A 17,902-nucleotide genomic window follows, 5' to 3' on the forward strand; every position below is an offset into this window, starting at 1 on the left:
AAACAGCAGGCAGTGTCGCGGTCCGAATCGGTACGCACAAACCGAAAACTATTGTTCTTGAACGGAAACATATCTTTTAAAGAAGTTCACAAAACATTTATTTCTATTGTAGTAAAACTAATTTTATTCTGTCTCTGATATCAGTCTTGGCTGAGTGGTTCGCGTGCTGGCGTGGGAATTCTGTGTCCAAGGGGCACGGGTTCAATCCCAGTTGTGACCAGTTATTTAGTTTGGGACGGGAGTCAGTGGTGTGACTCTGTAAGCTCAGCCAAAGTCAACCTAGCTCTAAATGGGTACCTGGAGAAATCTGGGGAAGGTAAGCAGGAAGGGTGTGTGAAAACACAGGATGGTTGGCCCCTAGCCCCCCATTGCACTTCCTGGCTGAAGGGCCATGGAATGGAGATCAGCACCGCCGGTTTGGACCTTCAGGGTCTAGTGCCGTCTTACTTACTTACTTACTCTGATATCAGAGAACAAATTATAAGGGTATGTACCCCTTGATAAAGTTTATGGAAAACGGACTTTCTGGTCGTGCATACACAATTTTTTGAATGTGATAAGAGTTTCCTTACCAAAAAAGAATGGACCTCCCAATTAGTGTTGCAATAGTAGGCCTATATGGTGATTAAATTAGTAGATTCTAAATTCCATGGTCTGTGCTATGAATAAAAGATTTGCTTCTGAGAATTCTTAGGGATATTTTAATGAAGGAAAAATTTCGATTTTTTTATGAGGTCAACATTCGTAATATACTTTTTAGGTTGGGGATTTCATTTTGAATTGGTTTTGCAAAATATTTCAATAATAGTGGTTCTAAAATAGCTATATATTCCCCATCAACGTTGGGCCACAGGGTAAGTGTTGCAAATTATGTAATTTACCTTTTTTTAATTGCAGGACGTATCCTAAGAAAAAGGAGGGGGATGTTTATTTCTGAGTGTGTTTTCTAAGGTTCTATCCTTTTAAAGGGCCTATCCATATTAAGGTGAACTTTAAAGAATTTTGAGGTGCATTTTAGGTAAATCAAAACATTCTAAGTGAATTCAGTTTAAAAAAAGGCGCGTCTGCAATATCTCTAGAGTGGCTAAGGATATTAAGTTTGAACATCCAGGGCATGTTGATGATGAAACTGAAAAAAAGCCTGGAAGGCAACCAGTCCCCCTCCCATGCTCTTTTTAGCTGCACTGTCCCCAAAGACGTCTAACCAAATTTCGGAATAGTCATCTTGTTCAAATTAGTTAAATAGTCAAGTAACTATACTTCCAGGGATGATAAAATCCCTCAAAGCCTTTGGGACAGGTTTCGCACATTATATAAGGTGTCCATTGTTTATATATAAGGTTGGTTATTGGAAAAGGGGCATGTTTGATCCTGAGTCTCCAAAAAGGCAAGGGTATTAAAGTAAAATCTTTAGAAAATGCTGAAGGCGTGTCAAACACAATCAAAACGTACTATATGCAGGAGGGCTGTTACAAGGCTACAATAGTTATGTCTAAGGCAATGATTCTCAAACTTGTTTACGCACTGTACCCCTATTTCCCCACAAAGCATCTTATGGTTTCCCTTCTCAGTTACCGGTGCTTAGTTTACTATAGCTAAAATATAAATACAATTACCAGTTCTTGAGTCAAGGGGTTGTTTTATTTATTTTATTTTTGTTGGTCAGCTGTCTAACCCCTAAAATATTTACACCCCCCTAAGGGGAAAGCATACTACAGTTTCAGAACCACTGGTCTAAGGAATGCTAAGGGTATTAAGTTGGAACTTTAAAATCATGGTTTGAGGAAAATTAAAAAAGATCGTAGGGCAACCAGCCGTCCTGCTCTTGCCCATTTAGATGCTATTCTTCACGCTGATAGAAATCTTAAAATTCCATTGTATTTGAAATTTTTACTATGTTTAATAGGTATGCCTCGAGGGGTTCTAAGCCCCCGAAGGCCCAGAGACAAGGCTTGTAAACTATCCAAGTTTTCCATTTTTAACATACACGATATATCATTGAGAAAAGAGGAAATGTTGAGCTATTATAAAAGACACTATCTTCATCCAAGTTATCAGAAATTTGGATCTGCAATATCTTAGGAACAGATGAGGGTATCAACTACAAAATGTTAGGGTGACTTTTACTGGTGCACTACCGGGGCTGCAAATGCAACTGGCTGCTACGGAGACTACTTCCAACTGGTACTAAATCTAGTTGTGACCAATTCTAGGTACCGGGATGCTGAACAAAACAAAACAAAATATGTCCATGGTGATTTTCAAAAGGTGCATCAAAAATATCTGAATATCTCAATGAGGTAAAATTACGCGGTTCGAGAGATATGTTGAGCTATTCCAAAATAAACTATCTGCATCCAAGCTATGAAAAATTCGTATCTGCAGTATCTTAGGATTAGGTAAGGGTATCAACTTGAAAAGTCAGGGTGACTTTCAGTCCGGCACTACTGCGGCTGCTAATTCAACTGGTTGCTACAGAGACTACTTCCAACTGGTACTAAAATTACTTATGACTATTTCAAGGCACTGTTTCCAGGAAAGGAAATGTTGAACGAAATCAAAACACAATATGTGCATACTGATTATCAAATGGTACATCAAAATTATCGGAATATATCTATGAGGTGGAATTTCGGAGTTTGAGAGATATGTTGAGCTATTCCAAAAGACGCTCTATGCATCTAAGTTATCAGAAATTTGTATCTGCAATATCTTAAGAGCAGGTGAGGGTATCAACTTCAAATTGTTAGGGTGACTTTTACTACTGCAATACCGCGGCTGCAAATGCAACTGGTTGCTACGAAGACTACTAACTTCCAACTGGTAATAAAATTACTTATGACTATTTCCAGGTAAGCAAGTGTTGAACAAAATCAAAACACAATATTTGCATGCTCATTATCAAAAATTATTAATTTAAAAAAAAAAAATTTATTACAAATAAACGTCAGAACACATATTATACCCATCAAAAAAGACACATTGAAGCATACAAAGCAACATGCAGTGTCGCAGACCGAATCGGTATGTACAAATCGAAAACTGTTGGTCTTAAAAGGACAAATCTTTTAAAGACCTTCACATTCGCATATTCCTATTGTAGTAAAACTAATTTTATTCTGTCTCCTGTGTCGATGGATATCAGAGAACAAATTGTAAGGGTATATACCCTTTGATAAAGTTTATGGAAGACGGACTTTCTGGTCCTGTATACATAACTTTTTGAATATGATAAGTTTCCTTTTCAAAAAAGAATGGACCTTCCATTTAGTCTTGGATGAGTAGGCCTATATGGTGAGTAAAATTAGTAAATACTAAATTCCATGGTCCTTGCTATGAATAAAAGATTCACTTCTGAGAATTCTTAGTGACATTTTAATCAAGAAAAAATTTCGATTTTTTTATGAGATCAACATCCGTAATATACTTTTCAGGGGCATGATTTTATTTTGAATCGGTTTTGGAAAATATTTTATTAACAGTGGTTTTAATATAGCTATAAATTCCCCATCAACGTTGGACCACAGGGTAAGCATTGTAAATTGTATAATTTACCATCTTTAATTGCAGGACGTATCCTGAGGAAAAGGAGGGGGATGTTTATTTCGGAGTTCTTTTTTAAAGTTCTATCAAACAGTTCGTGGTAACGAACTGTAGTAAGGAGCGACCCGGCTCAATAGTAACCAAAACTCAATAAAATTGAATTTTGATATCAATAGCTACATCAAAAGAATTGCATTTTAATGCTGATTTTAAATATATAAGTTTCATCAACTTTAGTCTTACCCATCAAAAGTTACGAGCCTGAGAAAATTTGCCTTATTTGAGAAAATAGGGAGAAACACCCCCTAAAAGTCATAGAAACTTAACGAAAATCACACCATCAGATTCAGCGTATCAGAGAACCTTACTGTAGAAGTTTCAAGCTCCTATCTACAAAAATGTGGAATTTTGTATTTTTTGCCAGAAGACAAATCACGGGTGCGTGTTTATTTGTTTGTTTGTTTTTGTTTTTTTTTTCTTTTCCCCAGGGGTCATTGTATCGACCAAGTGGTCCTAGAATGTCGCAAGAGGCCTCATTCTAACGGAAATGAAAAGTTCTAGTGCCCTTTTTAAGTGACCAAAAAAATTGGACGGCATCTAGGCCCCCTCCCACGCTCATTTTTTCCCAAAGTCAACGGATCAAAATTTTGAGATACCCATTTTGTTCAAAATAGCCAAAAACCACAATAAATATGTATTTGGGGATGATTTACTCCCCTGCAATTCCTGGGGGAGGGGCTGCAAGTTACAAACTTTGACCAGTGTTTACATATAGTAATGGTTATTGGGAAGTATACAGACTTTTTCAGGGGGATTTTATTTTGTTTGGGGGGTGGGGCTGAAAGGAGGGGGCTATGTTGGAGGATCTGTCCTTGGAGGAATCTTTCATGGGGGAAGAAAAATTCAAGGAAAAGGGGGCATGATTTTCTAGCATTACTATAAGAAAACAATGAAAAATAAACATGAAAACGTTTTTTCAAATGAAAGGTAGGAGTAGCATTGAAACTTAAAACGAACAGAGATTATTACGCATATGAGGGGTTTTAAAAATACTTTAGCATAAAGAGCGAGGTATTTAGGAGGAGATAAATACCTCGCTCTTTGTGCTAAAGTATTTTTAGTAATTTCAACTATTTATTCTACGGCCTTTCTGATTCAGGGGTCATTTTTAAAGAATTGAGACAAAACTTAAGATTTAGTGTAAAGAGCGAGGTATTAGCGAGGATACAAACCCCCTTGTATACATAATAAAAATATAAGATTATGAAAGTTTGTTACATAAGTTGCTAATTTATAAGTTACGTATATTTTTTACTAATAAAAACGTTCGTTAAAAATTAAAAGTTCTAGTTGCCTTTTTAAGCAACCGAAAAATTGGAGGGCAACTAGGCCTCCTTCTCCACCCCTTATTTCTCAAAATCGTCTGATCAAAACTAAGAGAAAGCCATTTATCCAAAAAAAGAATTAATATACAAATTTCATTTTAATAATTTATTTGGGGAGAGCCAAAACCAAACATGCATTAATTCAAAAACGTTCAGAAATTAAATAAAAAAAAAAAATTTAGCTGAAAGTAAGGAGCGACATTAAAACTTAAAACGAACAGAAATTACTCCGTATATAAAATACGTTGTCTCCTCCGCAATCCCTCGCTCTTTACGCTAAAGTTTGACTCTTTGCCAGAATTCTACATTTTAAAACAATTAAAAGCTTTAGCGTAAAGAGCGAGGGATTGCGGAGGAGACAACCCATTTTATATACGGAGTAATTTCTGTTCGTTTTAAGTTTTAATGTCGCTCCTTACTTTCAGCTAAAAAAATTAGTTTTTTTTTATTTAATCTTTTAAAAGGACCTATCTGTATTAACGTTAACTTTGGTGAATTTTAAGGTGCATTTTAGGTAAATTAAAACATAGCCTACTACATGAAACTAGTTTTTAAAAAAAGCGCATCTGCAATATCTCTAGAACGGCTAAGGGTATTAAGTTTAAATATTCAGGGCATATTGATGGTGAAACTGAAAAAGAAGTCTGGAAGGCAGCCAGTCCCCCTCCCATGTCCTTTTTAGCTGCAATCTCCCCGAAAACATCTAATTAAAATTTTGGAATAGCCATCTTGTCCAAATTATTTGAATGGCCAAGTAGCTATAATTCCAGGAATGACAAAACCCTCAAAGTCCTTGGGGCAGGTTTTGTAAATTATGTAAGTGGCCCACTGTTTATATATATGGTTAGTTATTGGGAAAGGGACATGCTTGATCCTGAGCCTTCAAAAAGACAGGGGGTATTAAAGTAAAACCTTTAGAAAATGTTGAAAGGGTGTCAAACACAATCAAAACTGCTATATGCGGGAGGGCTGTTAAGAATCTACAATAGTAATGTCTAAGGGAGTGGTTCTCAAACTTATTTAGACACTGTACCCCTGTTTACCCACAAAACATTTTAGGTTTCCCATCTCAGTTGCCGGTACTAAGTAAACTATAGCTATAATGCAAATAAAATTGCCGGTTCTAGAGTCAAGGTTGTTTTTCTTTTTTTTGGCTGAGTGCGCAACCCGTAAAATTTTTACGCACCCCCAAGGGGACAGCATACCAGAGTTTGAGAACCACTGGTCTAAAGAATTGCAAAGGATATTAAGTTGGAACTTTAAAATCATGGTTTGAGGGAAATTAAAAATTACAAGGCGACTCTTCACTTCACGCTGATAGAAATCTTAAGATTCCATTGCATTAGAAATTTTTACAAGGTCTAATAGCTATGCGCAAGGCTTGTAAGAGCAAAGCGAGTAAACTATCCAAGTTTTCCATTTTTAACAGGATTTATCATTCAGAAAGGAGGAAATGTTTGATCCTGGGTATATTCGAAAAGATTACCGGCATTGAGGTGAAATTTTGGAGCTTGAGGGATATGTCGAGCTATTCCAAAAGACACCATCTGCATCCAAGTTATCAGAAATTCGTTCCTGCAGTGTCTTAGGAACAGGTAAGTGTATCAACTTGAAAATGTCCGGTTGACTTTTAGTACTGCACTACTGTGGCTGCAAATGCAACTAGTTGCTACGGAGACTACTTCCAACTGATACTAAATTTACTTGTGACTATTTCCAGGCAAGGGAATGATGAACAAAATCAAAGCAGAATATGTGCATGCTAATTGTCAAAAAGCACATCAAAATATCTCAGTATTGCCTAAGAGCTTTGAATTGAAACTTTCAGGGAATGTTGGACAGTTGCAATTTATCCCAGTATTGTGTTAAATCGCATGGTGAGCCAGAACACCACCGTGGGAGGATTCTCTATAGGAGGACAACTGTGACAGGGCGTAAGATCCAGATCTATGGACAACAGCCTCTTTAAAGGGCTGCCTCGACCCTCTCGGGGTACTTGCAAGACTGAAAAACTTGCGGTCAACTTTTCCTGCTTGAGGAGTGGCACCCCTTGAGGAAATTATAGCTTAGTAAACAACACAGCGTCCGCACAGGATTTTGATGATTGGATATTTTTCTGGGCTTGGCTGGTTTTGATGGGAGTTTTCGGGCAGAAAAACCTCTTCCTAGCTAATTTATCTACTATGGGTCGCCTCCCCATTGTAGCATAATATTTGTAGGCATGAATGTATAATGGGTCGGAGGTAATAGGCTTGAGACTGTCTGTGCAGGATTTTGAATCTTGTTGATAGAAGAGCATCGTCAAGTGCTGGAAACCATGTTGTGACCAAAACGGGCCCAGGATTGCACAAAGCCTCCAACTCACTGGAGGCCCCATGGACTTCCTGCTGTCCGGTTCTAAGCCGGCTTAAGCGATTCGGGGTAGACTTGAGAAGATATGCTGGTCCCCGTCCTGCACTGGTATTCCAGGATCATTGCTTTTTCTGAGGCCAAAATAATTTCAAAGAACAATTTGAAGAAAATGAAAATTGGAACTTGGAATGCTACGACGTTAAAAAATGACTATCGTATTGACATTTCGACAGACGAATTCAGACGGTTTGAACTGGATTTATTAGGAGTTTTAAAAACTCGTATCCCAGGAGTAGGAATCATGAAATTAGGTGACGTAGAATTTGTTTACTCAGGCAGGAAGGATGGGGCACATAGACAGCGAGTACGGCTCATGATGAATAAGGAAGCTACTAAGTCTTGTTTAGGCTGGGAAGGTATTAATAATAGAATACTAATTGCTCATTTTATGATTAAAAAGTTCAGCGTACCAGTTATAGTAGTATATGCCCCTCTTGAACCAACTGACGGAGATACTAGTGACTCAGATAAATTTTACTTACAGTTACAGGAGCAAATAGACAGGGTACTAGGTGAAAATATAGTATTTTTGCTAGGAGATTTTAACACCCAGGTTGGTAGAAATAGGGATAGGTGGTTTCATAGCCTTGGTAAATTTTGTGTAGGAAAAGAAAACAATAATGGCTATAGACTTTTGCAATTTTTAGGTATAACAGCCTAGTTGGAACCATTACAGTGTTTGGTCACATAATGGCCCATAAGTTGACATGGTATTCACGTGATGGTAAGACCGCAAACCTTATTGATTATTTTATTGTAAACTGAAGACTAGCAGGATCAATGCAAGATACTAGGGTGTAAAGGAGTGCTGTTATTGATGTTAAAAGTAAAGATCACAATCTAGTATTGTCTAAGGTTAATGTAAAGCTGAAATTTCGGAAGGGTAACTACTTCCCAGAAAGTTATGATGTTGGTAGACTCCAGGATAAAGATTTCAGAAAAACCTTCCAGGAACAGTTTAATACTAAACTTGAGAGTTTAAAATTTGACAATGTGGAAGATGGATGGAATAATTTTAGAAAAACAATTTGTGAAGTTGCTGATGGTGTCTTAGGGAAGAGTGCTAAGACAGCAACTAGGAATGTTAGTGAAAAAGGTTTATGTTTAATAGAGTGTAGAAGGGGTTTGTACAAGAATTATCTGAGTGATAGATCGTATGAAAACAAAGGAATAAAAAGAAAGTGGAGAAAGCATTAAGATATGAACTAAGGAGATGTGAAGTGGAGGCCATGGACAAAATTGCTGAGAATCTGGAAGATGCAGCTAGACGGCATAATAATAAAATATTATACTGGCATGTTAATAAGTAAAAGTAAGAAGTAGCAAGACGGCACCAGACCCTTAAGGTCCAAAACAGCGGCACAGATATCTGTTTCATGGTCCTTCAGCCAGGAAGTGCAGTGGGGGGCTAGGGGCCAACCATCCTGTGCTTTCACACACCCTTCCTGCTTACCTTCCCCAGATTTCTCCCGGTACGCATTTAGAGCTGGGTCGACTCTGGCTGAGCTTACAGAGTCACGCCACTGACTCCCGTCCTAAACGAAATAACTGGTCACAACTGGGATTGAACCCGTGCCTCTTGGACAAAGAATTCCCACGCCAGCGCGTCAACCACTCAACCAATTAGTGATAAGGACAATTAGTGATAAGGAAAAAGTTAAGGAAAAATGGGCGGGATATTTTGAGAATATGATAAACCGAGAAACAGTTGCAAAAAAAGATATAGATGAACATGAAAAAGTTTGTGATACCTTGGATGTGAAGGAAGATTTGTTTTGCGAGAAAGAATTAGCAACAGTACTAAAAAAAAAAAAATATAATAAGGCTCTAGGTGCTGATAGTGTGATAAGTAAGTTCCTCAAATATGGTGATTCTAAGGTTAGAAATAAGCTACTGAAGAATATGAATATGATTTTTGAAAAAGGGGAAGTACTTAATGATTTTAAGAAAACCTTAATTAAACCACTGTATAAAAAGGTGACAAGAGTTAATGTCGTAATTATCGAGGCATTAGTCTGGTCTCCTTAGGTAGCAAATTACTTAGCAATATGATACTTTTTTAACTGAGAGATGTTGTAGACAAAGTATTAAGGGAAGAACAGTGCGGTTTTAGAAAAGGTAGAGGACGTGTCGACCAAGTTTTCACTCTTAGGTTAATAATTGAGAAGCCTCTTCGTTTTCAAACACCTTTGGTCTTCAGTCTTATCGATTATGAGTAAGCTTTCGATTTTGTTGATAGAATAGCGTTAGCAAAAATCTTATCCTTATAAGGTATACCAGAAAAACACATTAAAACGATTTATGCAATGTACGAGAATAAAACTGCTGCGGCCAAGGTAGGAAATGAGGTTAGCAACTGGTTTTGTGTTAAATCAGGAGTTAAGCAGGATTGTATTCCATCCACCTTTATATGGATCATTTTGATGGACTTCGTCTTAAAGAACACAGGAAAGGCAACTGGAAACCAGAGAATCAAATTGGGAGGAAAAATGCCCCTGGAGTTAGATTATGCTGATGGTTTAAGCATATTAGATGAAAGTGTGAGCAAAATGAATGAATTTTTAGAGGTTTTGCTAGAATAGGCTTGAAAATTAACGTTAAGAAGACTAAGTCACTAAGGCTAGCAATAAGTAAAGATGAAAAGGGAACGTTGAGAAACAAAAAGATTGATCAGGTTGGGAGCTTCATTTACCTCGGTAGTATTATAAGTAAAGACGGTGGGAGCAGTGAAGATGTTAAAAGTAGAATAGCTAAGGTTCAGGGTCTTTTTTTTACAGTTAAAAAAAGTTTGGAAGAATAGAAAGATAAGTCTGCAAACCAAAATTAGAATATTGGAAGCTACAGAGATGACACTGGTCAAATACGGCTCTGAAACATGGGCGCTCCGAAAAGCAGATGCAAATTTACTACATGTTTTCCAGAGAAATTGCCAACGGATTTTTCTGGGTACCCGGCTGACTGACCGTATTTCAAACAGTATGTTTTACAAAAAACGTGGCTCAATCGCGCTTTCTAGGGCTATGACAAAAGAAAGGTTGAGAGGGCTAGACCACTTTCTGCGGATGAAGGATGACAGATTGCCAAAGATTGTCCTTTTTTGGTCAACCGTCTGGGGCTACACAGAAAGCAGGTCGTTCTCGTCTAGGTTGGGAAGATGTCATGAGTAAAGATTTAAAGGAAATGGGAACTTCCTGGAAGAGTGTAGAGAGGGAGGTCTTGAATAAAATAAGTTGGAGGAGGAGCGTGCGTTGCTATGTTGGCCTCAGGCGGCATGGTGCTGCAGTGACCTATTAGTAGTAGTAGTAGTAGTAGTACTTGATCCTCCTGGGATGCTGAGAGGGTTGTTAAACTATATCTAAAGACACTGAGTGCATCCAGGCTATCAAAAGCGTATATCAGAAATATCATAAGAGAAGCTAATGGTAAAAACATTCAGTCAAGAGATACTAACATATGCACATTCAAACGGTGATAATTTCATTTATTAGACAGTGAAAACAAATACAAAAGTCTAGGATATTTCGACCACATATAGAGAGACCGTCATCAGTAAATATACTGATGCAGTATATTTTCTGATGATAATCACTTTATGTGTGGTCGAAATATCTGGACTTTGATATTTGTTTTCACTGTCTAATAAACGGAATTATTTCCATGTGGCCATTCATTTGTTCGTCACAGAAAAGCAGTGTGATATTGGAGAGAAAACAAAATACCTAATTTAGGGGGTTGACATCTCGTCTGTCAGAAGGGGACATCTGAAATATTTCAAGAACGGCTAATGTTATTTAGTTGAAACTTTCAGGAAATGTCGACAGGGTGTAGAAATAGATCAAAGGCCACTATTTAAAAAATTAAATTAGTATCGAATATTTTAATTCTTACAGTAGAACCATTAAATGCTGGAAAAATATCCATTATATTAATCAAAACAGAGCTTTGGCAACTAAAAACGGTTAGTAACTAATTGCAAAAACCGTCCAAAAAAGTTTTTAAGAGAAAAGTAAAGAGATACATTAAAATATGATCAGCAAAAATAAATTCCTATAGAATTTAAACTCAAAACAACTAGAGCTTGCTATTAAAGGATAAATCAAACTAAAAAAAAACAATATTAAGATAAACCATCATGTCCTAACATGTCCTAATATAGATAACATGAGAAAACATGTCCTAATATAGATAATTAAATTAGTCTTAAATTCACTAGAAATTAAATTGAACATTCAAGTGAAACTTAAAACTAACAAAAATTGCTAAAAACATAAATTTGGCTACTAATCTTTTCCTCTCTTCCCTAACCGTATGGGTCTCAAGCTTGTTGCATCGTTCCCGCTTTACTTTATACGATATATATTACAAATATTTTATTTTATTGTTTAAACTTTGAGTTAATACTTTCAAAGACCATACTGGCTATACATGACGTATGAAACCAAGAAAGAAAAGGACATAATAAATAAAAAAAATCAAATAGGTAAGAAAACAAGGATTTTGTCAGCCAGTAGCAAAATATGAAGATGAAGATCAAGCAAAATTTCAAAAAAGGACCTCTGCCAAGGCGTCCTCAGTGCTCAAAAGTTAGATTTTTTTTTTTTAGCACTGAGGACGACTTGGCGGAGGTCCGTGTCAAAATATTTGCTTGATTTTCGTCCTTATATTTTGCTACCGGCTGACAAACACCTATTTGATTTTTTTTCATTTATTAAATCTTTTCCTTTCTTGGCTCTTTCCGAAACATTGAGTTTGAACTATTATAGGAATATGTTATTATTTGTCTTAAGTTTAATGGGTCTTTACTTTCCGTTGGAAAATTTCTTTTTTGATAGTTTTGTTGTAATTAATGTTTATTAAGGGCTTATTTTGGTTTAAATATTTCGCTAATTTTGACTTCCTCTCTGAAAACTTGCAAGAGACCTTCAACGGAGGCAATAATGGAAGTGTTTTGACACGAAATGAAGTGGTGAGGGTTATCGTGCACGTGCTGGGCCAAAGTGGAATCAAAATTCTCGGGCCTTTGGTGCAAACTATGACTTCGCCGATCGAAGATTTATGTTCCAGCAACCTCTTCTCCCAATTGTTGGGGTTTTACCAATATAGAAGATTTAGAAATGTTACATCTCCCTTAATTTTTTTTTGGGGGGGGAAGCTTATAAAAAAAACTATAAGAAACGCATAAAAGATTTGTTTATATTCATTTTTTTTACGTTCTTATGAGTCGGAGAGAGGTTTCGGAATGGGGGCTCATACCCCCTAGACCCCCTGGATGCGGCCTTGTTTTTTATAACCTATTTCAATTAAAGGGAAAATATCTTATTACTTTTTCTCACAATCTCCCACATATTTACATTGTCAATAAAATAAGCGGTCTCCTCAATATATGAACTCCACATTAATTACTCTTTTGAATACCGGATGACACATGGAAAGGTAATCACCAGTGACATAACAATTCTCCAGGGAGCCAGAACTGACGTAGAGACGTCAACAAAATATATATCCCTCTCAAAATAAATTCTTGTGAAATATTTGGGGGGGGGGGAACAATCACAATTCAAGCAAGTGATTTGCAAAGTTTCACAATTCCTCTGTAAAAGAATAGATAGAGAGAAAATTGAACACACCAGAGGCCGGCTCCCGCACAGAGAAGTTAATTTCAGGACAAGAGGAGGGCAAAACACATGAGTTAACTTAAAAGCATATGAAATTATGGTAAAGATCGTAAGAAACTCAGAAAAGGGGACCCTCTTCTCGTTGCAGTACCTGGGACAAAAATCTTTTATTTCGTGAACTGCAATCAAATATAAATCTACTGCTGTATAAATCATTACCCATTGTGGTGTCTTAAGATTTCAAGATGTTGCGCCCTCGAACGGGAATTTTCACTTTAAGATGGCCCCAAAATGTCATTGAAGGGGAGGAGGGTAGCTGAACCCAACAGAAAAGGCCACGTTCAGGGTAGGGTTAGAAGTTTTGAACCCCCACCAAAATTTTTCCTGAATCGTAAACGCGTAACCAGGGAAAGTATTTAGGATTTTATTTTTTTTTGCTAGAGGAGGGGGTTGCAAAAAGATTTTTGGGAGGGGGTATACAGAAAACTTCGAAAAACGTATCGAAAATTGGTTTATATTAATTTTTCACGTTTTTACGAGTCAGACAAATGTATCGGGGGGAGGGAGGGGGTTTATACTTCTAACACCACACCCTTGGATGCAGCCTCGTATGTAATAAACATGCATTTGAACAAATTTCTGATGTATAATTTTAAGTTTTTTTTGTGAAGCCCCCTTCCTGCAAAGAATCATGTATGTGCCAATGTCAACAGAACTGATATAATAAGTGTATGGACGATTCTGAGAGGATGACACATATCTAAAGATAACACCCGTCTCTATATGCCAGACAGAACAACCTTTCTCCACTCCTTTCTGTTTAAAGAATTTGATTCGGTCAAATCAAATGAAACCCCCAAAAGGTGGCTTTCATATACTATGCTGATTTGGCTATTTTAAAGAGCTTGACAACCCCCCTCAAATAAGGCACTGCGTAACCAAGAATCAATTACTAATTTTGAGTTTTTAATCCTTTAATCATTATTTCTTCGGCGTTTAATAATGTGTTAACAAGTGAAATGGTTCTTTTTTTTTACTTAATCATTGCTATTAGTCATTCTCTAAGGTTGCCAAGGGTCATTGTTTTAAATTCTATCAACTTACTGGGTTACTTTCTCATGGCCGCGAGAGTAAAAAAGGGGTTTTATCTAGGGTTTGGTCAGGAATGCATATCATTTTGGTTCTCACATGGTTTGAAAATGGGCATCTAAAGTATGCAGTTTCCATAAAATAACATTTTGCCGCCACTTTGGCGATATGTATGAAGATATCGAAACCGTCAAATTTAGGCAAAAGTTGTACCATAGAGGGAGGGGGGTCTACCCAATCTAAAAATGTTTCTCCAAAACGTAAAAAAAAGTAAAACTGAATAAAAAAAAATTGAATTTTGACACGTTTTTAAAGTTTTTTGTACTTCTCCCCCCAAAAAACTCCTTTTGTAACCCCTTTTGAAAGAATCCTTTTGTATCCCAAAAAATCCATTCCCCCCCCCTTCCCTCCAAAAAATCTGTTTGTATTCCCCCCAAAGAAGATCCTATATACGGCCCTGCAAAAATCTTCCGCCCCTCCAGAAACATGTTAAATTGAATAAGAAGGGGCCATTAATTAAGGAATGCTTTTTTTCCCCACAGTTCGTGATTATGAACTGTAAGTAAGGAGTGACCCGGCTCAGTAGTAACGGAAACTATAAAAATGGAATTTTGATATCAATAATAGCATCAAAAGAATTGATTTTTGTGCTGACTTAAAATTTATAGGTTCACCAAGCTTAATTGTACCCATCAAAATTTACAGGCCTGAAAAAGTTTGATTTATTTTCGAAAAAGGGGGAAACACCCCTTAAAAGTCATAGAATCTTAATGAAATTCGCAACATTAAATTTAACATACCAGAGAACCGAACAGTAGAGGTTTCAAGCTCCTATTTTTTCCCAGAAGAAAGATCACGGATTTGTGTTTATTTTTTTTCCAGGCGTGATCGTATCAACCTAGTGGTCTTAGAACATAGCGAGAGGGCTCATTGAAACGGAAATTAAAATGACCAAAAAAATTGGAGGGCAACTAGGCCCTTTACCACACTCATTTTTTTCCCAAAGTCGTTCAATCAAAATTTTGAGATAGCCATTTTTCTTAGGATAGTCGAAAAATTTAATAGCTCTGTCGTTGAGGATAAACTTATTCCCGCAAGTCCCCGGGGGAAGGGTTGCAAGTTGTAAACTTTTCCCACTGTGTACTTATAGTATTGGTTATTGCAAAGTATACAGACGTCTTCAGGGGAAGTTTTTCGGAGGGGGGAGGAGGGGAGGGGTTCATGGGAAAAGAAAGAATTTTCCATGAAATGGCCACTGAATTCCCCAGCATTATTTAAAAAACGACCAGAAATAAAATAATAAAAGTTTTTTCAACTGAAAGTAAGGAGTAACATTAAAACTTAAAATGAACACAAATGATTACGTATATGAGGGGGTTTACCCCCTCGTCAATACCTCACTCTTTATGCTAAAGTTTTTTTTTGTAATTTCAAAAGAGCTATGTATTCTATCTAAACGGCCTTTTGTGATTCTGGAGTCATTCTTAAAGAATTGGAACAAAAATTTGAACTTCAGCGTAAAGAGCGAGGCATTGACAAGGGAGAAACCACCTCATATACGGACTAATAATTGTTCGTTTTAATTTTTAATGTTGCTCCTTATTTTCAGCTAAAAAAAATTGTTTTTTCTATTTAATTATATTTAGACTACTTGTTCTTGCGATGGTAAAAACTTCAGAGAAAGCGAATACCCCTGCTTTTAATTTTATATATATATATATATATTTTTTTTTACGCCTCTCTAAGTGTGTTATTATTATATACAGTTATGCACATAACTTTAAGTTACGTACCACGTTTGTTATGTACTAAGTTATGTACCTCTCTAAGTTGTGTACAGAGGTTAACAACGAACTTTTGTTATCATTCAAACCTTCCAAAAAAAAGAATCAAGAAATAGTATTTACTTAGCAGCGAATGGTGTCTCTTTTTTTTCTTAATGTTTATACAACTAAGTAAAGTGCATATTTAAAAGCTGCTCCTCCTTGGGCTGTGTTATCCAAACCCCCATGTTTGGGATAATTCTCAGTATGATTTTAATAACGAGCAGAAAAAGAAACAGATTATTCAAGTGAAAATAAAAAGGTAACATTAAACTTAAAGTGAACAAGAATTATCCTATTAGTAAAAGAAACTGCAGCATTTCTATTTTTAATGCATTTGTAAAAAAATTATAATGACGGAAATATCGCTAAGCTCTGCTAACAAATTCGTAAGTTGTTGATAAATATCTCTTGTGTTTGTTGAATTGAGAGGTCCTGTCTAAGACAGTGTCAAATTACGAAATTTAATGGGAGTTAAAATTCATTTTGAAAATATAGCGGGGGGGGGGGTAAATTTGTCGTTTTATTTCCAAAGAATATGCTAATAAAGGCATTTTAAATAAAAATACAAAAAAAATCTAGAGGAGGAGCATGAAGTGGTTCCCATGCCCCTCCCGTAATTGAAGCCACTTGTCTTAGATTTCTGTTTCACCTCTATTCAGGTTTCTAAGAATCATTATCGAGCCCTCTTGAACAAATAGACTATCTCTATGTCGTTATGATTTAAAAAAGATGTTATTGGCACAAATATAACATAGAAACTACCAAAGGGGGCTGGCTACCAAGTTTCAACTTGGTAGCCAACCCCAAATTTTTTTTTACAATTAAAAGTATCAAAAATACATATAAAAACATTGTTCTTGCGTTTAGTTTATTTTTTTACCATAGAAGACTTGCAGGGTTGCTACATTTAATAACGAAAGAGTGGCAGGGTTGCCAAATGTGGCAGGGTTGCCACATTTAAAAAACTGATTCTTGAATAACGAAATTGACTTGAAGCTTTTATTTGGGCAACTGCCCTGTTGTAGCACCATAGTAATAACATATAGCTGGCACGTTTGATATTGCATCAACGTGACGAAAATTAAAATAGCTTCATCTTTCATGAATAAACATTGAAAGTTTGTATAGATTAACATTAAGGTCGGACAAGTCAGAAACTATGACACTGCTATAAAACCAAATTGTTTAAATTAATAGTCATAACCTAGCAGACTTATATCAAATATCAAATACTGAATTACGTGTCAAGTGAAATGACATCCCTAGATACGGATTTGATGATGTGATGTCGAAGTCCTGATGTCTGAACTAGGACATCGCCAAGATAGTGGATTAAATTAAAATATTTACCCAGTTGTGGATCAAATTAAAAATTACCAGCAGGCCGAGCTTCACAGGATGAAAAAGAATGATATTTTTCTTAAAGATTTCTTTTTTGCCTGTTTTTACAAGTAAATTGTCCCATGTTATCGTCAATCAAACTAAATTGTAGCATAGTTTTTCTTAACACTTAGCGCAGACACTCACCCAAGGCCATGTCTAGGATATTTGTTTGGAAGGGAGAGGGGTATTTTTGGTCATGGAAGAAGGGTTGCAATTAGTTACAAATAGTCCTCCATGGTTACAACCTTGCACTCATCCTTACCCAAATTTTACTCTAACCATTCCGAGTATTTGTAATGTTGCTCGTATGAAAAATGTCTTGTGAGTTGGGGATGCTAGAACAGGTCGACAAATTAATGTTCATAAGACTAAGTTGCTAAGGCTAAAATCAAGTGCAGATGAAAAGGTGAGGATGCATAACGAAAAGATTGATAAGATGGTCTGCTTCACTTCTTTTGGTAGTATTATTAGTAAAGACGATCGGAGTAAAGACCATCTCTAGTAGTAAAGATGTTAAGAGGAGAATAGCCAAAGCTTAGAGTATTTTTCACAGTTAGAAAAAGTTTGGAAGACTATAAAGATAAGTTTTTAAGCCAAGATTAGGATATTGGAAGGCACAGTGGTGACAGTAATCAAATATGGCTCTGAA

This window comes from Artemia franciscana, chromosome 19, assembly GCF_032884065.1.
Source record: "Artemia franciscana chromosome 19, ASM3288406v1, whole genome shotgun sequence".
Classification (NCBI taxonomy): domain Eukaryota; kingdom Metazoa; phylum Arthropoda; class Branchiopoda; order Anostraca; family Artemiidae; genus Artemia; species Artemia franciscana.